This window comes from Mesocricetus auratus, unplaced genomic scaffold, assembly GCF_017639785.1.
Source record: "Mesocricetus auratus isolate SY011 unplaced genomic scaffold, BCM_Maur_2.0 Super-Scaffold_100022, whole genome shotgun sequence".
Taxonomy (NCBI): Eukaryota; Metazoa; Chordata; class Mammalia; order Rodentia; family Cricetidae; genus Mesocricetus; species Mesocricetus auratus.
In genome coordinates this window covers 22,307,817-22,326,273 of record NW_024429203.1, presented here as the reverse complement: position 1 = coordinate 22,326,273, position 18,457 = coordinate 22,307,817, and the positions used below count along the sequence as shown (strand labels likewise).

Here is an 18,457-nt window from a genome sequence, read left to right as displayed (position 1 = left end):
TTCTTTTCCTACTGTATTATTTTATGTTTCCCCCAGCATCCATATGTGTATGAGAATCCCTATTCTGTCACAGCCTCAACTAGAATCAACACAGTCACTCTTTTTAGCTTTAGTGATTCTAATAACTGTGTCACAGTTCCTCATTATGATTTTAATTTGCAGTCCCCTGGTGACTAATAATGCTAAGGATCTTTTCATGTTCTCTTATTTTTTTTAAATTTTATTTGCCATACAGCTTTTGTGGCGAGCTGTTCAAATATTTTGTGTCTTCCATTTTAGTTGGGCTGTCTTCTTGCTGTTGAGTGCTTGTTTATGTTCTCCATACACGCCGTTCATCAGCTTTGTGACTTGCAAGCACTTCCTTCCGGTGTCTGCTCGTCCATTCATACTCTTCACAGCAGCTTTCCAACTCCAGAAATTCCAAATTTTGTTGAGGCCTAATTGATCACTTTCTTCTTCCATGATTATATCCTTGGTGCTGTTATCTAAGATATCTTTGCCTAATCCGTTGGTCATGAGGATTTTCTCCCAGGAACTGTGTAATTTTACATTTAGGCTTAAGATGTGTTTTTCACTTAGCTATCAAATAATTTTGCATTTTGAGTATCCTGTTTGTAATATAGATAGGTGTTTCCTTTTTTTTAACCTATAAAAATAGCAGTTGGTGGGACATGGGTGTTCTGTTCCGTTTTGTTTGTCGTGTTCAGTGACCTATTTGTTTTCTAGGTACTGGAACCACACTGTGGTCACAGCGACTGCTGCTTTATGATAACTTTAAAGTCAGATCACGTGGGTCCTTCAATTTTATTCATTTTCAAACTTTTTGGTTCTTCTAAGTCTTTTGTATTTCCAAATAAATCTTAGAATATGCATGATGATTTTTCTTAAAAATAAAAAAAGCACTCGGGAGGCAGAGACATCTCTGTGAGTTCGATGCCAGCCTGGTTTACAGAGAGAGAGTTCCAGGACAGGCTCCAAAACAATACAGAGAAACCCTGTCTCAGAAAACCAAAAAAAAAAAAAAAGGCTTCTGGGAGTTCAATCAGGACTGCATTGAACTGATAGATCAGCATGGGGAGAATTGATGTCCCAGTAATAACGAGCCTTTTAATTTACTGACACATTGTATCTCCACGGTTATTTAGGTTTTCTTCCATTCCTTTTAGCAATATTTGTAAATCTCAGTGCACCCTTTCTGCACACTGTGGGTCACATTTATTCCTAATTAATATTTCATGTATCACAAAATATATTATTTTTTTAAGGTTTTAGTTTCCAACTGGTTGATGACAAAATATGTTTGATTTCTGTATTCTCAGCTTGTAGCCCATAACCTTTCCTGGATTGCTTATTAGTTTTTTATAGATTCTATTAGATTCTCTGTGTAGATGACCCTCTTATCTATGAATAAATATGAGTTTACTCCATTTTTCCTACTTTCAATTACTCTTCTTTCTTTTTTTTTCTTGCCTTATTGCATTGGCTTGAACCTCCAGAGACAATGTCAGTCAGAGGTGATGAAAGCAGAGATTCTTGCCTTATTTTTGATATTAGGTGAAAAGTAATCAGAATTTCATCATTAAATATGATGTTGTTAATAATGGCACTGCATCTGAGCTAGATCCTCAGCCCTAGATGTTATCTTAATCTTTATAAGAATATTGCAACATGCTGGGTATGGTTTTGCATACCTGTAATCCAAGCATTGAGGAGACTGAGGTAGGAGAATTGTTCCTTGAGGTTAGACTAGACTACATAGCAGGATTCTGTCTCAAACAGACACATAAACAACAACAAAACAACTATAAAAGAATACTGTGACATAATGTTCCCATTTTATACCCATGACAACTGAGGCTTACAGAGGTAAAGCAAATCTTCTAGTACTTCATAATTTAGTAGGTGGGTCACGTACATGATCTAGGTGTGTATATGTGTATTGTGATCTGTGGGTGTATGTATGTGCACATGTGGAGGTCAAATGTCAACTTCAGGTGTCTCCCTCTATTGTTCTATTGAGACAGGGTCTCTCAGTGAACCCAAAGCTCACCATTCAGCTAGATGAACTGACTGGCAAGCTCCAGGAATTCTCCTTTCTCCAGTCTCTGGCTCTGAGGTTACAAGTGCCTGCTGTTGTGCTGTTTTTGACTGGGAAGATAGATTCAGGCTCAGGTCCTCATGCTTGCTCAAAGAGCCCTTTACCTACTGGGCCATCTTTCCAACTCCTTCCTTAGGTTTTCTGTGGCTAATGTTTACTTGATAGAACTGTAAAAGATTAACTCAGCAGAGGAACTAGACAGGGCTCTCAAACGGTAGTGTGAATGAGACTCAATTGGAGAACTTACCAGAGGAGCCAGGAATCCTACCTTGCACAAGCTCCTTGGGTGGTTTTGATGTGCATCTTCATGAGGTCCATGGAGGTGCCTGACTCGGCCAGTGCAAACATCGGGACGGGGGTAGGGAGAGGGGTGAGATCTGAGATCAGAACCCCAGTCCTGAGGATGGGCCATTCGCAGTCATGTGCACACAGATGAGTCCCTAGTGTGTAAGGTCAGTGGCTCATGAACAACTTTCCCTTCCTTCTGTGCTGCTTTCCCAAGTGGCTAGTGAGGGTGTCTCAGCTCTTAATCCACAGACTGCAGAGGTTTTAGGGCTTTCCTTGGAGGATGTCCTAGAAACCTTACTAGTTCCATTCCTCATTTTCTGTCTGACTCTATGGGAAGGTGGGGGCAGAATTGCAGGAAGCAGGTAAGGAGAGAAGCTGGGTTATTTCCAGGGTAGAGACATGGCCTGTGTCTGTCTCTCAGGAACCTGACACTGCAGCCCTCTTAGCATATTCAGAGGAGACTGGCAGAGAGATTGATGCCCTGGAAATTGCCATTGCATTTACCCTTCTCTGAAAACAGCCCCTGCTCAGATTCAGCTTGTGCAAATCAGGGAAAGAGCTAGAAAAGAGCTGGGGTGTCTGTCGTGGGGTTGGGAGGTGGATGGGGCATTTGAGCAGAAGACATGGGACTCAGCTCTTTCTTGTCCCCAGGGGCCTGGTACTGTAAGTTCCAAAGCCTCAGCTGGTGGCTGCCCTCCCTGCCCGCAGTGTCACCCTGGATGAGGCTTCTGCTGTAGTAAGGTGGATCTGGCAGCACAGGAAGCAAGAACTAGTACCCTGTAGGCAGGCAGAGAGGGAGGGCAAGAAGGACGACACAGGAGGAGAGAGAGGGTGGGTTTCTGAACCAGGTACCAAGGTGCACAAGGGGCTAGGGGCGGGGCACCCTCCAAGAGTCAAGTGACATAATGCATGGCTTGGCTCTCAATTGGCCTGGAAGTTGATAAAGTCATTTGCCTGCCATTACCACACTGGCCAGGACAAACGGAAGGGCACTTGTCCCCTGGGGTGGTGTCGGCCATCCTGTGTTGGTACTGAACTGGACAGATGTCATTGCCTTCATGGTGAAAGAGGAAATTCTCCTCGGTACAGTGGCTCCTTATTTTGTGCCGTGGTTTCTATGATGGGCTTAGAGGGAGGGGTCTCAGATAGCTCCCAGATGGCAGAGAAGGCAGGCCACCTGTGTGTGGCATCAGAGAGGGACAAAGGCACATTTTTAGTAGAAGATGCTCTTTGTGTGTAATTTTATTTGGTTGGTAGCCATATTTGTGTTTATAGTACTGGCACATGTGACCACAAAATGAATACAGCAACTTAAAATAAGATATATCATATATATCATAGAACCTGCTCATGATTTTGAGATTAATTTAGAGGGGATGTCTGCTCATGGTGTTACCAAGATGCTATCTATATAGCCTTGGGTAGCCTTGGGTTCTATCTGCATCCAGGATCCACCTTCTAGATCACACAGTTGTTGGCAGGTTTCATGTGCTATTGTGAAGGATGGAGGTCTCCCTCTTGCAATGACTGCTGTACCAGGGCCTTTCTCAGTACCAGGGGTGACTGACAGCTTCCTGCTGCTCAGCTCCCATGAGCACTGTCATGTGGCAACTCATTTCCTTATAATGGCTGGGAGAACCTGGCTCCATCCTCAGAAAGATCCTGGTCCAGTTTTAGAAGCCATCACCCAATTAAACAGGCCCACCAAGAATCATCTTCAATAAATTGATTTTTAATGAACTCAAAGTCAATTTGATTTGAGACCTCATTGTAATAGTCATAATTCCTGTCCTGCACTCTATACACGAAAGTAATACACATTATGTAAAACATATATCGGTATCTATTTGTAGAAACATGAGAAAACAGTGGGATTGGGGGCTGGCTTAGAGTTCTGATACTGCAGTAGTTAATTTCATGCAGAGACAGAGACAGAGACAGAGACAGAGACAGAGACAGAGAGATGCTTGGGTGTTTAGAGGTGAAGGGATAGTGGGGACTAGCTCCTATTAGTGGAACCAGAGTCATGCAGAGCCACCTGTGATTACGTTCTGCTCTGCTCTCCCTTCCTTGCTTATAATGACAACAGTTGATAATTCAGAGTTTTCATTATAAACAGTGACTGTAGCATGGATCAGAACCAAAAAGAGCATTTGCTGTATGTGCTCATTTCTTACAGAGAATTGGTGGGAACTCGCTCAGCCAATGACTGTTGCTGTTAGCCATCTGCTGGGACATGCAAATAGCTTATAGAATCAGAAAGCCACAGACTTTGGAGCCAGAAGGGGCTTTGGGGATACTGTAATCTAATCCAAGCATTGCACAGATGACAGATCTGAGACTCAGAGAGGGCGTGGGAGCTGTGCAAGGTCACACAGTTGGTTGGTAGTAAGGTTTACTGGAACCAGCCCACCCGCTTGCAAGCAAGTCTTGGGTGAGGGCTGGGAGGGGCAGATGGAACCTAGACCGTTTCATGCACTTTCTGTGATACCAGTTTGCCTCATTACAGAGTCCCTGCCCCTCTAATGAGACCAGCTTCACAGCACTCTTAATGTGTAAATTATTAATCAGCAGTTGCCTTGCCTGTCCTGGTTGGCTCTGGGGATGAGGCAGAGGGGGCTGCAGTGTGAGCACAGATGGGTGACAGCAGGAGGAGGGGGCTCCACAATCTGCACCATAGCGATGTTGGTGTGTGTCTACCCACGTGTGTGAGTGTGTGAGTGTGTGTATCCGACTGAAATTAGTCCTGAATGCAGGGCTCACCCTTGCCCACTCCTTCCTCCCACCATCACATTCTACCCAAGACCATACCATCTCCATCCCCCAGGCATCCTTTGTCAGTATCACAGATGCTGATTCACAAGTGCAGGTTGCCAGGGAAGGTGATTAATGATGGCAGCTGTGGTCCCTCGCACACTCCCAGCCTCCCTGACCTTGTTCTGCCCCTCCTCTTTCTGGTTGCCTGTCTCCACCATTCCCTAAGGAGAGAGATAAACGTTCAAGGGCGAGGGGGAGGGAAGGAATCAGGCCTTATGGGATAGCTGCCGTGGGCCAGGCACTGTGCCAGGCTCTTTTATTTGCCAGCACATGTACAGAGAAGCTGTGGGGTGTTCTGGGATGCAGGGGGACTGGACTGTGTTCTTCCCATGTCTCCATAGAGGGCAGTGCCAGGCTGGTTTCCTGTACATATATGTGGCTCCTGTACTTCCAATGTGCATACTGCCAGCATGCTTAGCTCATAACGATGAGTGCCGAAGACCTTCACCATCACTCACTTAACTGGAAGGTTGAGGACGTCCCTGGAAATGACTCCAAGGTCACCCGCAGCTAACCTCCCCCACTTCTTCCTTGAGCCCACTCTCACACTCAGCTTCTGTCCCCTGCTGTACTTCCCCTCTTCTCCAAGCAGAGCCAGGGATGCTGGTCAGCTCTTTAGAGAAAAAGGAGGCTTCAACCATGAGGACGCATTCTCCCATCACCCACCTCCAAGCAGCTCTGCCCCGCCTCCCCACTGAGGGAGACGGAGCCTGCAGTCCCAGTGGCTAGCATGGCCAGAGCCAGTGTGTCACAGAGCTCCTGACAGTGAGGCCATGCTACACAGTGGACAGTCATTTCCCTGTGCCATGTGCATGTGTATGGGTGGGGTGGGGGAGGGCTGCAGAATGAGCGTGGCTGTCATGCTCAGGTCCACTCAGAGCTTGGTGCTCAGTTTATGACATGTGGTACACTTCTTGGGCTCCTCACCTGTTCTCATATCACTGTGGCACCCAAGAGTCATGTAAGTGGATGACAGAATCCAAATCAGGGGCCTCAGAGGTAGTTTTCTTCCTCCGATGACTGACTTTAGTCGGGTTGAGAGGTTTGGAAGAGGTGGTCACAGCCCTATTTTTTTCTGCCCTCTCTTACTTGGTTCTTCAGAGATTTTTGGATAAGGGAGAAATAGGAGCAGAAGATATGATTCCAGAAACCATGCCAGGCAGGTCTGAGAATGCAGGGAAACCTTGATGATGCTGCTTGTGAGCAGACAATCTATTCCTCTCTTAGGCAGGCAGAGCAGTGATTTCAGCACCCTGGACAGAGCCCAGGTCGTGCCCAGGAAGGGAGAGAGGCCTTCCATGCCCTTTGGTGCCACCACCAGGCCCACATAGGTGCAAAGCTCAGAGCTGTCCAGAAACTCTGGGGCTTGGGGGGAGATATTTAAGGGGGTGGGCCCCAGGCTCCTAGGTAGACAGGAATTTAGAGGAGGGACTCAGACTTCACTGGGTTTGACAGGAATGGGCCTGGGATTAGAGTGGTCCCTCAGGAAGGACCCAGGGCGGGGACGGGGAAGGGACTGTCATGTGGTCAGTGAGCCCCATTCTGATCTGCCTTGTAGTCTTCCCTGCTTGAGGACAGGACCTGGGGAGGTCTCATTCACTGCTGTGTCCTCAACACTAAGAGAGCACCTGGTCCTGGGTGAGTGTCCCCGGCAGTTAATTATTGATTAGGAGATGGTCACAGAGAGGGAACTTGGTATCGGAACTAGATGGTGCAAAGCCAGGGCCCCTGCTGGCAGCTCTCCCCCTACCACTCCGTTCTTATAAGTGCCTTCTTCCCCACTGTCATTGTAAGTGTCCCTTCCCTGACCTCCCACTAGCCCCCATCCTTCAAGCTGTTCTGAGGCCACTTCCCTACCCTACCCACCCACTGCAGTGAGCTCTTCTGTCCTAAATTCCCAGAGTTCTGGCTCCTCGAACCCAAGCACTGAGAGGCACTGTGTGGCGTGTGTGTGCGTGCGTGCGTGCATGCGTGCGTGCGTGCGTGCGTGCGTGTGTGTGTGTGTGTGTGTGTGTGTGTGTGTGTGTCTCAGTTCTATGTTGGGGGTCTTGTATTTTGAAATCCATCAAAGACTCATGTGTCAAAGGCTTGGTGCTCAGTGCAGCACGGCCCAGAAGTGGGATTTGGGGGGGAAGCAATCCGATCATGAAGGCTCTGACTTCACCAATAGATTAGTCCACTGATGGTTCCAAAACTGAATGGACTGTGGGGAGATACTGGGGATTGTAGGAAGCGGTGGGGAATGTTTGGAGGAAGTGGGTCATTGGGGTGTGTCCTTGAAGGATCTCCTCTCCCCTCCCCCTTCCCTTCCTCTCCTCCACCTTCCTCCTCTTTCTTTTTCCTTTCCTCAGCCTGTCTCTTCTACTCTCTTTATCTCTCCCTTCTTCTCTTTCTCCCCCAGAAGGCCCTACCACACGCTTCCTGCCATGGTGTTCTGCCTTCACCACGACACCCAGAAGCAATGAATTCTGGGTGACTGAGGTAACCAGGAAATAAAGCCTCTGAAACTGTGAGCTCAAACCAACTTTTCATGCTTTAACTCTTCTGATCTTAGGTATTTTGTCGTATCAGTTTTCTGACAAACATACCATACTTAAAGTTTTCTAAAAACATTTACAGTATACTTTACTTAATCCAAAATATTTTTAAAAATCAACATATGTTAACTATTTAAAACTTATGAACCAGACATTTGCAGTCTTGACATACCCACAATGCATCATTTTATGTGACAACTCCTCTACTTTCATAGTGCCCCAGGTGTCTACATGGGCTGCACAGTGCATTTAAACAGCTTTAGTACTGAGCAAAGATGAGCCTGGCTTCCCTGTAGTAGAGGAGAGATCCATGCCACTCGAGGCACCTGTCCCATCAACATATGGTGGAGTGTAGCAGCCAGCACCTTGACAAAAAGTACCAATAGGAAAGAGAGGTCCAGGAGCCAACATCCAGATTCATGCTCCATCCCTCCTGTGCTTCCTGCTGTGGCCATCAGCTGGGCCTGGTCCTCATTGCTTCTTCTGCCTGTTCCTCTAAGGAGGAGGGGGTTATTTTGCTTCCTCTCTATATAACACCAGAAGGCTCTAACCTGTTATCTCAGCTTTCCCACAAATAGAAGGTGCTATATTTCTTTTGCATAACAGATCTCAGCCTATATGACCCTGCATGCTGTTTTGTATCACCCTTCCTCTTCCTGCTCCCCCAGTGTGCCCTAGAATATTGGGAAGCTCTCATTCTAGTAGAACTGCCCACTCATGGGTAGAACAGGTACTTTGAGTAATACTGAGTTCTCCATCGCTGAGGGTGACCAGGGCTCATATATTCGTGTGTGTGTGTGTGTGTGTGTGTGTGTGTGTGTGTGTGTGTGTGAATGTGTGCTGTTTTATATGCATGCATGGTATATACACATGTGTGTGCAAAGGTCTGGGGAGAGTTTTGGGTATCTTCTTCTATCAATATCTGCCTTATTCCTTTTGAGGCAGAGTCTCTCCCTGAACCTGAAGATTGTTTTCTTTTCCTCTTTTTTTTAAAGGATGCCTTTTCCCAGCATGCAATTCTACCCCTTAATACAATCAAGTACCCACAGGGGAAGTAGGTAGCAGGAGGTTCTGAAGAGACATATAACACAGTCCCTGGCCATAGAATATATACAGTTTGATTGGGGAGATAAAAACAGGTACAGAGGAAATTTCTACAAAGAATTAGGGGTTAGCATATATGCGATAGGACATGGAAGACAGGCGTGGACAGTAGGAGAGTAGAGAGCCCTGGAAACAGCATCATGGAGGAGGACATGTGCATGACTGCACAGCTTGCTAGTACAGTGGGGTGACCTTGAACAAGACCTCTAAGCTTCTGCACTTTAGTATTCTCGTTCCCACCCCCATCTCAAGGGAATGATGGCAGTGACGGCCCCACAGCATCATCAGGAGGATGGAGTGTGTGAGTAGCCGTGCTGAAGGCTGGGGATGCAGCAGTAAATGTGTTTGCAATAGTAAATGCTTGCGTGCAGCGCCTTTAGTGCCTCCCCAGAGGCTCTGATGGTTCTTCCGAGCAGCTAGCAACCTTGCTTGTCATTATCTACTTCATGATGGCAGATCCAGGACTGAGCAGCAAGCTTCAGAACTTGAGACTTTGACCCCCCTCTACTGGGTGACTGTCCCTCTGTTGGTTCTGTCCAGGCCTGGATACTCTTGGCTAGTCACTAGTGGCCTCATTAGCTTCTTGGGTCAAGTTGGCTTTCAATAACATCTTGACTCTATTTTCCACATCTGAGAGATGAGTCCTGCTCTGTTCTGCACCCATGCAGTTAAAATATGACTCCAAGTGACATTATCTCTTCCCCTTTGTCTTCTATTATAGGAGAACCACACATCCTGGATTTTGGGGGTTTTGGGTCTTCATGTTACTGTGGGATGCTCTCTCTGCTCAGGGTCATCTGAAGGTGTGGCCACGGGTTGCAGTGTGGACTCCCTTGGGCTGGCCATGGTCTCTTGACACCGAGATGGCCTGGCAAGGAGGTGGATCAGCTTTTGCATTTTGTTTTTGACCTTAAGGGTTTGCAGCTTTCCTTTGCCTTGACTAGAAGGCGTTCCAGTGCTCATGGGCCTGTCATTCGTGTCTCTGTCCCTTATAAGTCTACATGATGGGTGCCCACATGACCTACCTGTTTGACTACCTTGTCCTGTCCCAAATGCTGGACCTTACCTCTAGGTTCACTGTAAATATACACTTCTGTCTTGCTATCTGGAAGTCTGTGGCCCCTAGCATTACAGTGAGGCTCCCTGAGCAGCAAGTAGCCACTCACCACTGCTTCTGCCAGTTGCAGTAGCCCCAGTAACTGGGAGACTACTTATGCTCATGCTACTGAGCCACAGGCCTCCCCTATCCCACTCAGGTCTGTGAAATGACTCAAGGGAGACTCCAAGTAGTTGTGGAGAAAGCAAGAAACTCAGGCATCACTGGTAAGCCAAGACTATGTGGAGATACTCAGACTAAAAGAAATAGGTTAATAATTAAGAGAGAGAGCTAGTCAATAAGAAGCCTGTTCATTGGCCAAAAGAACTTTATTCATGAGCCAATAAGAGAAAAATATATTCACAGCATACAGAAGGACATCCCCATCATAAGTTCCTCAATTTCTCTGAGTTTCAGTCATGTGATCTGGGAAGGGAGGTAGTGCTTTCCTTCTGAGGATGGAACAACACCTTAAGTCTATTCAGGCTGGGATAATAAAATATGAGAGGCTAAGCTACTCATCAACAACAAACGTTTATTTCTTGCAATCTTGAGGCTGCTAAGTCCAAGTGCAAGGTACCAGTTAGTATGACATCTCTAGGCAGCTCTATGATTTTTTAAATTTAAAATTAGTATTATTAATAGTGCTGCTGCTGCTGGTGTGTGTGTGTGTATGTTAGGGAACAACTTTATGGATTTGGTTCTCTCCTACCTTTGCATGGGTTCTGGGGGTTGAACTTGGGTCACCAAGTTTACCCACTGAGCCATCCTATCAGTCCTGGTGTGGTTTTCACAAAGGCATTGATTCAGTCCTGTTCATGAAGGCACCACTCTCATTACTGAGTCACCTCCCAAATCCCAGCGCACTAGGGATTTGGTTTTGGTAGGAATCTGGGGGCACATTCAGAGAAGGCAGTAGTGAGACAGGTGAGCTAAACATTGCTGTAGGGAGGATGGGAACCGGTTCTCTTCAACTTTGTACCCCTTTTTCCTGCTGGTCTCTGTTGCTCTGCCATCCCTTGTCATCTGCCCTCCCAGGAACTTCTCTGTCCTCCCTTTTGCTTTGAGGTACTTCCCTGGTGTGGGGTGTAGGGTTCTTGCCATAGAGAGTTGCCTTGTTTCTGAACAGGAAACACTTTTTTACATACTTTCCTTCCCACTCTTGACATCCCAACCTGGCTCTCTAGGTCTTCCTCAGCTAGCATCTTTTTGGGGAGCTTTGAGTCTTTTAGCAAAGAGCCTCCCAAGGTCAAAGTGAGCCATTGCCAAGCCAGCTCTAACACACCAGTTCTGGCACGGGAGAGCTGAGTTATGCTGTTGTCTATGGGAGTTGAGCTTGGCCAGGTCTCCCAAGCTGAGCAGCAGCCACAGGGTGCTGCCTCCTTGGTCAACTTAGCCCAGCCCTCCACAGCACTGGGTATGGCTCCCTGCATGTGGCAAGTTGTGAGGCTCACCACTGTCAGACAGCAGTGTGCAAACCACTTTCCAAGGTGCTGAGGAAACTCTAGCTGTATCACCTACCCACCCGCTGTGACGTGCATACCTCTGCCATATGCCTGCCTTGTACGTGTGGGTGTGGGTGCCAACGTGGCTCCTCCCCAGTCTTCTAGGTGGAGGAATGTGGTGCCAGCAGGGCAGCCAGTCAATGTGAGCTGGGTGCTCCTCCCTGACAGAGAAGGCAGCAGGGACTTCATGTGCTTGGCAAGGACTCTACCAGCTGCTGACCATCTGCAGGGCCAACCAGGCACCCTCATCTGAGACAATGCAGTTAGGAAGTTACTGGGTTGGCATGGGGGCAGCAAGTGAGGGAGGCTGAGCAAGAGGATGACCCTTTAAGGAGACTCCTCATGTAATGTTTAGCTCATCTGGCCAGACCTGGAGCAATCCTGCTGGGAGCACAGAAAGTTCTGGGACAGACAACAAAGCAGGATTCTTAAGGCATCTTGCCAGGAGGCTGAGCCCTGTGCTGAGGCAGGCTGATACAGATGTATGCTCATACATGAATTCTATACATGCTGCTAGCCACCGCCTCTTTCAGCCAGCATGGTGGGTGGCCATAGCCTGACAGTCTGTCTGTGAGATGGAGGACCCAGCTGAGTAACTAGAACAGGCAGTAGAATGACCTAGAATGCAGAGCAGAGTCAAGGGTGCAGGCCTAGTCACTGTCTTTGTGTCTGGCTGGGTCATCTAGTACATACTATCCAGACACCTTTTGTCCCAACATTTCTGAAATGAAAATATGGGTCAGCTGGACCTTCTGGGTCCCTTCTGCTTAGATGACTCCACAGGCCCATCTCCTTATCTGGCTTCTTGTCCTCACCTCACCCCACCAAGCCTTTTTACCTCCTGGTTGACAAACCATCCCCTGCTCATGGCCTCCTCCTTTGGGAATGGCCATCAAGAGCAGTTCCCTTTGCTCTACCCCCACCCTGCTGGCAGGGTTCTGATCTGGGATTACCCCCCTCCCCCGCCACCAAGCATCCATCAATCTAAACTCAGCCTCCTGCTGACTTAGAGAACCTGTCATGTCTGTGCTCCAGTCTGGCCTTGTCATTTTGCAGAGAAAGCCACGGAGGCCAGCGTGGGGAAGTGATTTGCCTGAGGCACCAAAGCTGTCACAAAGTGGCAGAAATGGCTCTACCCTAACCCTCCTGGGTCTCAACTTGTTAAGCTGGCCCTTGTCCTGGACCATACTTTGTGCCTCCTCATCCAGCCCTCCAGGGAGTGCTTGGTGGAGCACTTTTCCTTCTAGGATAGGAAAATGGGGACAATGGAGCAGCCCAGAAGCAGTTCCCACTTAGAGTGGGCAAGACATGTCCTGATCCACCCACTTGCCCCAGCTGTGCCAGTGCCAGCCTCTGCTGTCTTCTAATGCCAAGTGCCCAAAGATGACCACCACAATAGCCTTCAGGAGACAGCAGGATGCGGGTGTTGTTGGAGCATAGATCTCGGGCCTGGACACACTGTGGGCATGCGATAGCCGAGCTCAGAGGCCAGTGCACTCTGGAAACTGCTCCTCTTCCCCTGCCTGATTCAAGGGCTAAGAGCTTCCAATGCCACAGCTGCTGCCCTGCCGGGACTGCCACCACTGATTGCAGTGTGCACCATTCATTCCATTTTTAACAGCCCTGCTCAGCCTAGGATGCCTGAGTTGATCCAGAGGCGGACCCGGCTTCTGATTGCGGTGCTAAAAATACTGGAAAGGCATCTGATGAGAGCCCTAGGCTCGGCCTCCCCTTTTCCCAGCCCCTCTGCTCTTTGTTACCTTCCTGTAGAGTGGGTTGGGGGACCCTGGAAGCTGGGAGGAAGGCAAGCCCCCCATCATGTCAATGCTCTTTGCAAACAATGAGGTAAGAAGTAGAAGGACTGTCCCCACATTTGGAGATGTGATGGCACAAAGGCCTTTCTAAATATGAAGGCTCTTATTTTTATTTACATTTTATTTGTTTACTTATTTATTGTGTGTATGTGTGTGTGCGTGCGTGCATGTGTGTGCGTGTGGAGGTCAGAGGACGACATATGAATCAATTCTCTTCTTCCACCATGCAGTCATGGAGATTGAGCTCAGGTCATCAGGTTTGGCAGCAAGTGCCTTTACCTGCAGTGGCTAGCCTCACTGGGCAAGGCAGACACAAGGATGTCCTTCTTGAGTGCCTTCAGGACCCCACCAAGGAGCCCAAAGTGCTATATCAAGGCTCACACAGGGCATCACCCCATACCCCTTCCACAGGGCTGGCACCCAGGACTCAGCCCACATTGATTAAGGATGAGCTCATTAGAAGGGGGGCAAGGCAGTCTTACAAGATGGCCCAGGCAAACTGGGAAACCATGGAATGTGAGAAACCACAAAACATTGACAAACTAAAAAGTCCACTCCCCAGCTATCAGCCAATAGTTCTACTTACCAGCCCCCACCTCTCCTGTGTGTATGTGCGTGTATGTATTTGTATGTGCGAGAGGCTGATGTTAAGTGTTTTGAAGTATGTGATTTTTCTGCAATATTTTTTGGTGACTCAACTGTACTTAACTGTGAACTGTAGATGACAACATCCTGTTACACTGTTAAACGTTACACTGTTAAACGTTACACTGTTAAACGGTAAATCTTGCTGTTCCTCCAGTCTGGTGTATCTGTCCCCTGTTGGCTACTAGAATCCCTTCTTTCCTGTCTTTTAGAGGGGCAGAAGCAGCTCTGGGAGTGCCCCACAGCCCTCCCTGTCCTGGCATCCCTATTCCTTAACCTTAGGAAGGCTTGAGATGCTCCGTGCCCTTGGGCATCCCTGTGAACTCCTGAGGACCAGCCTGAGTTGGTTTTCAGAGGACTGGGGGTACGGAAAAAGCTCATATGATGCTGAGTGAAGGGATGAATAATCCAGGGACTGCTCTGCACACTCACATGGTTGCTGTGTAGGCTCGCAAAGATACAGCTCCCTCTGTCCTCCCCTGGGCTTCAGGACACAGGCCACTGCACAGGCCACCACGGGCCAGAGGGCTTCCCTCCCAACCTCCACCCCCCTGCTTGAGGTCACAACTCTTCCTTCCCATGCTGACAACCTCAGCCCTGGGAGAATAAGTATGATCAGAGAGATGCAGGTTAGCTAAGTACTGCCTCATCATTTCTCTGGATGTCCCGGACACAAAGGGATTGGGCATCAATATAACACATCCTGGTCGGGGTTGCAAAAAGACCATGCTGTCTCCCTCTCTCATATTTCCTCCAGGTCTTAGGGAGGTAGTGTTTGGCTGCCCAGGACATGACCTGTCAATCCTGCCTAAGGATAAGAAGAGAGCTCCATTAGAAGACTGAAGAAGGCCTTCCAGGTGAGGCAGGACTAGGAAGGCATTCCCCTGTGGGCTCTGCTCCTCTGAGGTCATGCGGGTCTCCTCCCCTGCTCCCTGGCTCCTTTTTCCTGCCTTGCTTTGCAGATCATCTTCTTTTGCTAGCTCATCAACACATGCTCCTAAAATAGCATCTCCAGCCTGCCCCAGCCACCCTGACTGCCCAGCCCCAGCCCCAGCCTCTGCCTCTGCCTCAGCCTGGGCCACAGCCTCAGCCGCCCTGACTGCCTGGCCCTGGACCCACACTGATTCTTTGGAATCTGGGTCCCAGAGTGGCAAACCCCTAAGAGAGAGTACCTGATTGGTTCTCTCCTGCTGGGTCAGGTGTATACTTTGAATCCAATTGTCCTAGGCCAGCAGCAAAGAATGATCTTGAATTTCTGCTCCTCCTACTTCCTTCTCCCTCTATAGTGCTGAGAATGCAGGCACGTGCCATCCTGCTCCACTTTTTGAAAAGTGTTTATTTTATTGTTTTGAGTGTAGAGTCTTCTGCCTGCATGTATGTCTGTGCACTGCATGTGTGCTTGGTGCCACCTGAAGTCAGAAGACAGCATCTGATCCTCTGGGTCTGGGGTCACAAACAGCTGTGAGCTGCCAATGTGGGTGCTGGGAGTTGAACCTGGATCCGCTACAAGAGTAGCCAGTGCTCTTAAACACAGCCAGTGCTCTTAAACACTGAACCATCTCTCCAGCACCATACATTCAGTCCTGTTTTCTGTGATGTTGGTAATTGAACCTAGAGCTTCCTATATGCTAGGCAAGCAGTGTACCAACACAGCAATATTCTTAGCTCCTTAATTACTTCTTAAGTCACCCCACCCCATCAATCCTGTTACAACAGTCATCCCTCCTCAGGCCAGAGGCCTAGGAAACAAACATTCAAAGCATAGCAGGTAGTCACTTTTTCAGACCCCCACTATTGACAAGCTCCTGCAACCCATGCTGGGTAGACACGGAGCCCCTGCCTTCCCCAAGTCCTCGGTGGCAGGTGGGGTAGCCCTGGGCTAGAGTATGTAGTGCCTAGCTCTTCTATTCTGCATGTTCAAGTTGATCCAAGTCCACCTCCCCCTTAGTAAACTCTTCCTTCCATTTTATCTGCTATTTGGCCCTAGTCCCCAGATTAGGGTACCTGAGTTGTTCCGTGATGGGGGCAGGAGTCAGGGACCCTGCCTTGTATAATAAGACCTCCTGTGTGTTGGGAGGGCCCCCAGTGAGTTGGTCCTTGCCTGCAGGTACTTTCTTGGCTCTGTGCCCAGCTCAATCTGCCCCCTTGACTGTGCTTAATCCTTTAGTGGAGGCTTAAAATATGTCTCCACTTAAACCACTTAAGGTTAGTTCTCCTTTGCATTCAGGCTGGACTTTGAGATTTGCTATTTTTTTAAGTTTTAGTTTTAATTATGCGTATGTATATGGCTTGTTTGCAGGTTTGTACAAGTGAATGAAGGTGCCCCTGGAGGCCAGAGGTGTTGGACATCCCTGGAGCTGGAGTTACAGGTAGTTGTGAGACGTCTGATATGGGAGCTGGGACTCGAACTCTTGTCCTCCTTCAGAGCAGTGAGTGTTCTTAACCACTGAGTCATCTCTCCAGCCCTGAACTCACTTTTAACACGCGGGAATAAAGCAGAAGGGATGGAATGCGACTTACAAGACTGGGTTATATAAAGTGTGGGTTTCTCCTGGCTCTGGATAAAGCAGCTGCCCTGTTGTGACATCACCTCAGCAGTCATGTGTTGAGGAACTGCGACTTCCTGTCCACACCCTTGTGAGTGTGTCACTTGGAGAATCTTCTTGGCCTGGGCTAGCCTTTAGATGCCTGTAGCCCTGGCAACATCTTTACTGTGACCTCAAGAGAGGACTTGAGTGAATTCTACTCAGCTAATGTTTTCTCCCAACCTTGTGACTTCTATAAACCAGGAAATAGTGAATTTTGTCATGTTAAACCCAGTGAGTTTGGGGTAGTTTGTTACATGGCAATAGGTGACCAGTGCACCCCTGAACCCTCTTGACATTTTGAGGGAAGAATTTTGTCATCTTTCATTTCTGTTCGGGGTAGGACCGAAGCCCATGGTCATTCTCTCAGTGGCTAGAGTGCTTGCCCTGTGAGTGTGAGGAGCTGGGCTCAGATCTCCGGCACTCAGGCAAAAGGCTGGGTGTGAGGTGCACGCCAGCAATCCCAACGGCATGGAGGCAGAAGCAGGCAGACCTCTGGGGCTTGCTAGCCTGCAAGTCTAGCCAAACCAGGTAGCTCCAAGTTCAGTGAGAGATCTTTTCTCAAAAAAAATAAGGTGCGGTTTTGATCTTTTGCCAGTCTTACACACATTGTCACACAGCTGTGAGTCCATATTTGGAATTGCCCTGTTGTGTCTAGAAAGCACTATTTTGTTATGGTCATTTACTGCCTCTGGCTCTTAAAAATCTTTTTGCCTGTTTTTCCACAGTAACCAACAGAATTTGGGAAGTTCAAATTGAATTTGATGATCTTAAGAAAATAAATGAGTTGATTGGTGTTACTGCAACTTGATATGCTGTACTTTGTTGATATCCTGCCTTTTTCTGAATAGAAATGGAAGAGGAAGGGATTGGAGGCAGGCGTAGGAGAGGTTGTGTATGTGTGGGGGGGGATTGGGAGGAGGGGAAGGAGGGGAAATTGCAGTCAGGATGTAAAATAAATAAACAAAAAATAAAATAAACAAGAACATGTTGGGTTGGTAGTGAGATAAGGGTGGACGTGGGAAGAGTTTGGGCAAGAGAGATGAATATGATAAAAATAAAAATAAATGAAATTTTCAAATACTTATTTTAAATATTTAAAAGTAATGTTAAACATTAAATTGGAGGGGCTCAGTTTTTAAGAACCCATGCTCCTCTTCTAGAGGATTGGAGTTCAGTTCCCAACATCCATATGAATTGCTCAAACCCTTGTAACTTTAGCTGGAGGGGACCTGACCCTGACATCTTCTTTTGGCGATAGCATATGCCCATACAGATATATATACACATAAAGAAAAAAGAAAATCAACCATAAAAAATAGGGTAAATGGACTGGAGAGATGACTCAGTGGTTAAGAGCACTGTCTGCTCTTCCAGAGGATACCAAATTCCTAGCACCACATGACAGCTCACAGCTGGGGAAGCCACATCCTCTTCTGGTTTCTGTACACATGTGCTGTACAGATACACATGAAGGTGCAAGGCCAGTAAGCATAACAACAGAAAAAAATTAAAAACAAGGTAGAATGCAATTGAGGAAGAGATTTGATGTAGCTCTCCAGCTACACACACGCACACACATACACACACATGTACATGTAGGCATACACACACATGTACCCCCACACACATAGGCACACACAATTGTGTCGGGAGAAAATGAGAAAATAAGCATGCAAGCGATTTGTAAGCCACAAGCATTCCACCAGCAGGAAGGTTAAAAACACTCCTAAGAAACTGAAGGTTTCTTAGTGACAGGAGCTGCGTCTTTTGAATGCTAGCTGTGAGCCAAGGTGATACATCTGTCATAGTATTTAACCCTGACACACACTGTGGAGGCGTATTAGTCCCTCCCTCAGGATTAGGAAACAGAGGCCATGCTCAGTCAGAGCCCCTCAGGGTTAGGAAACCGAGGCCATGCTCAGTCAGAGATCCTCAGAATTAGGAAACTGAGGCCATGCTCAGTCA

The 18,457-nt window shown here is 47.8% G+C and overlaps 1 long non-coding RNA gene across 1 annotated transcript in view; it reads left to right on the top strand.

The window, feature by feature from the left end:
* The window catches only part of LOC110340757, a 34,924-nt gene extending 17,629 nt beyond the window's left edge, over nucleotides 1–17,295 (top strand). The window contains exons 3-4 of the long non-coding RNA XR_002382563.2: nucleotides 14,662–14,761; nucleotides 16,204–17,295. This is a non-coding gene — a long non-coding RNA (uncharacterized LOC110340757). The remainder of the gene's footprint in view (nucleotides 1–14,661; nucleotides 14,762–16,203) is intronic.
* The last annotated feature ends 1,162 nt before the right edge of the window (nucleotides 17,296–18,457 follow it).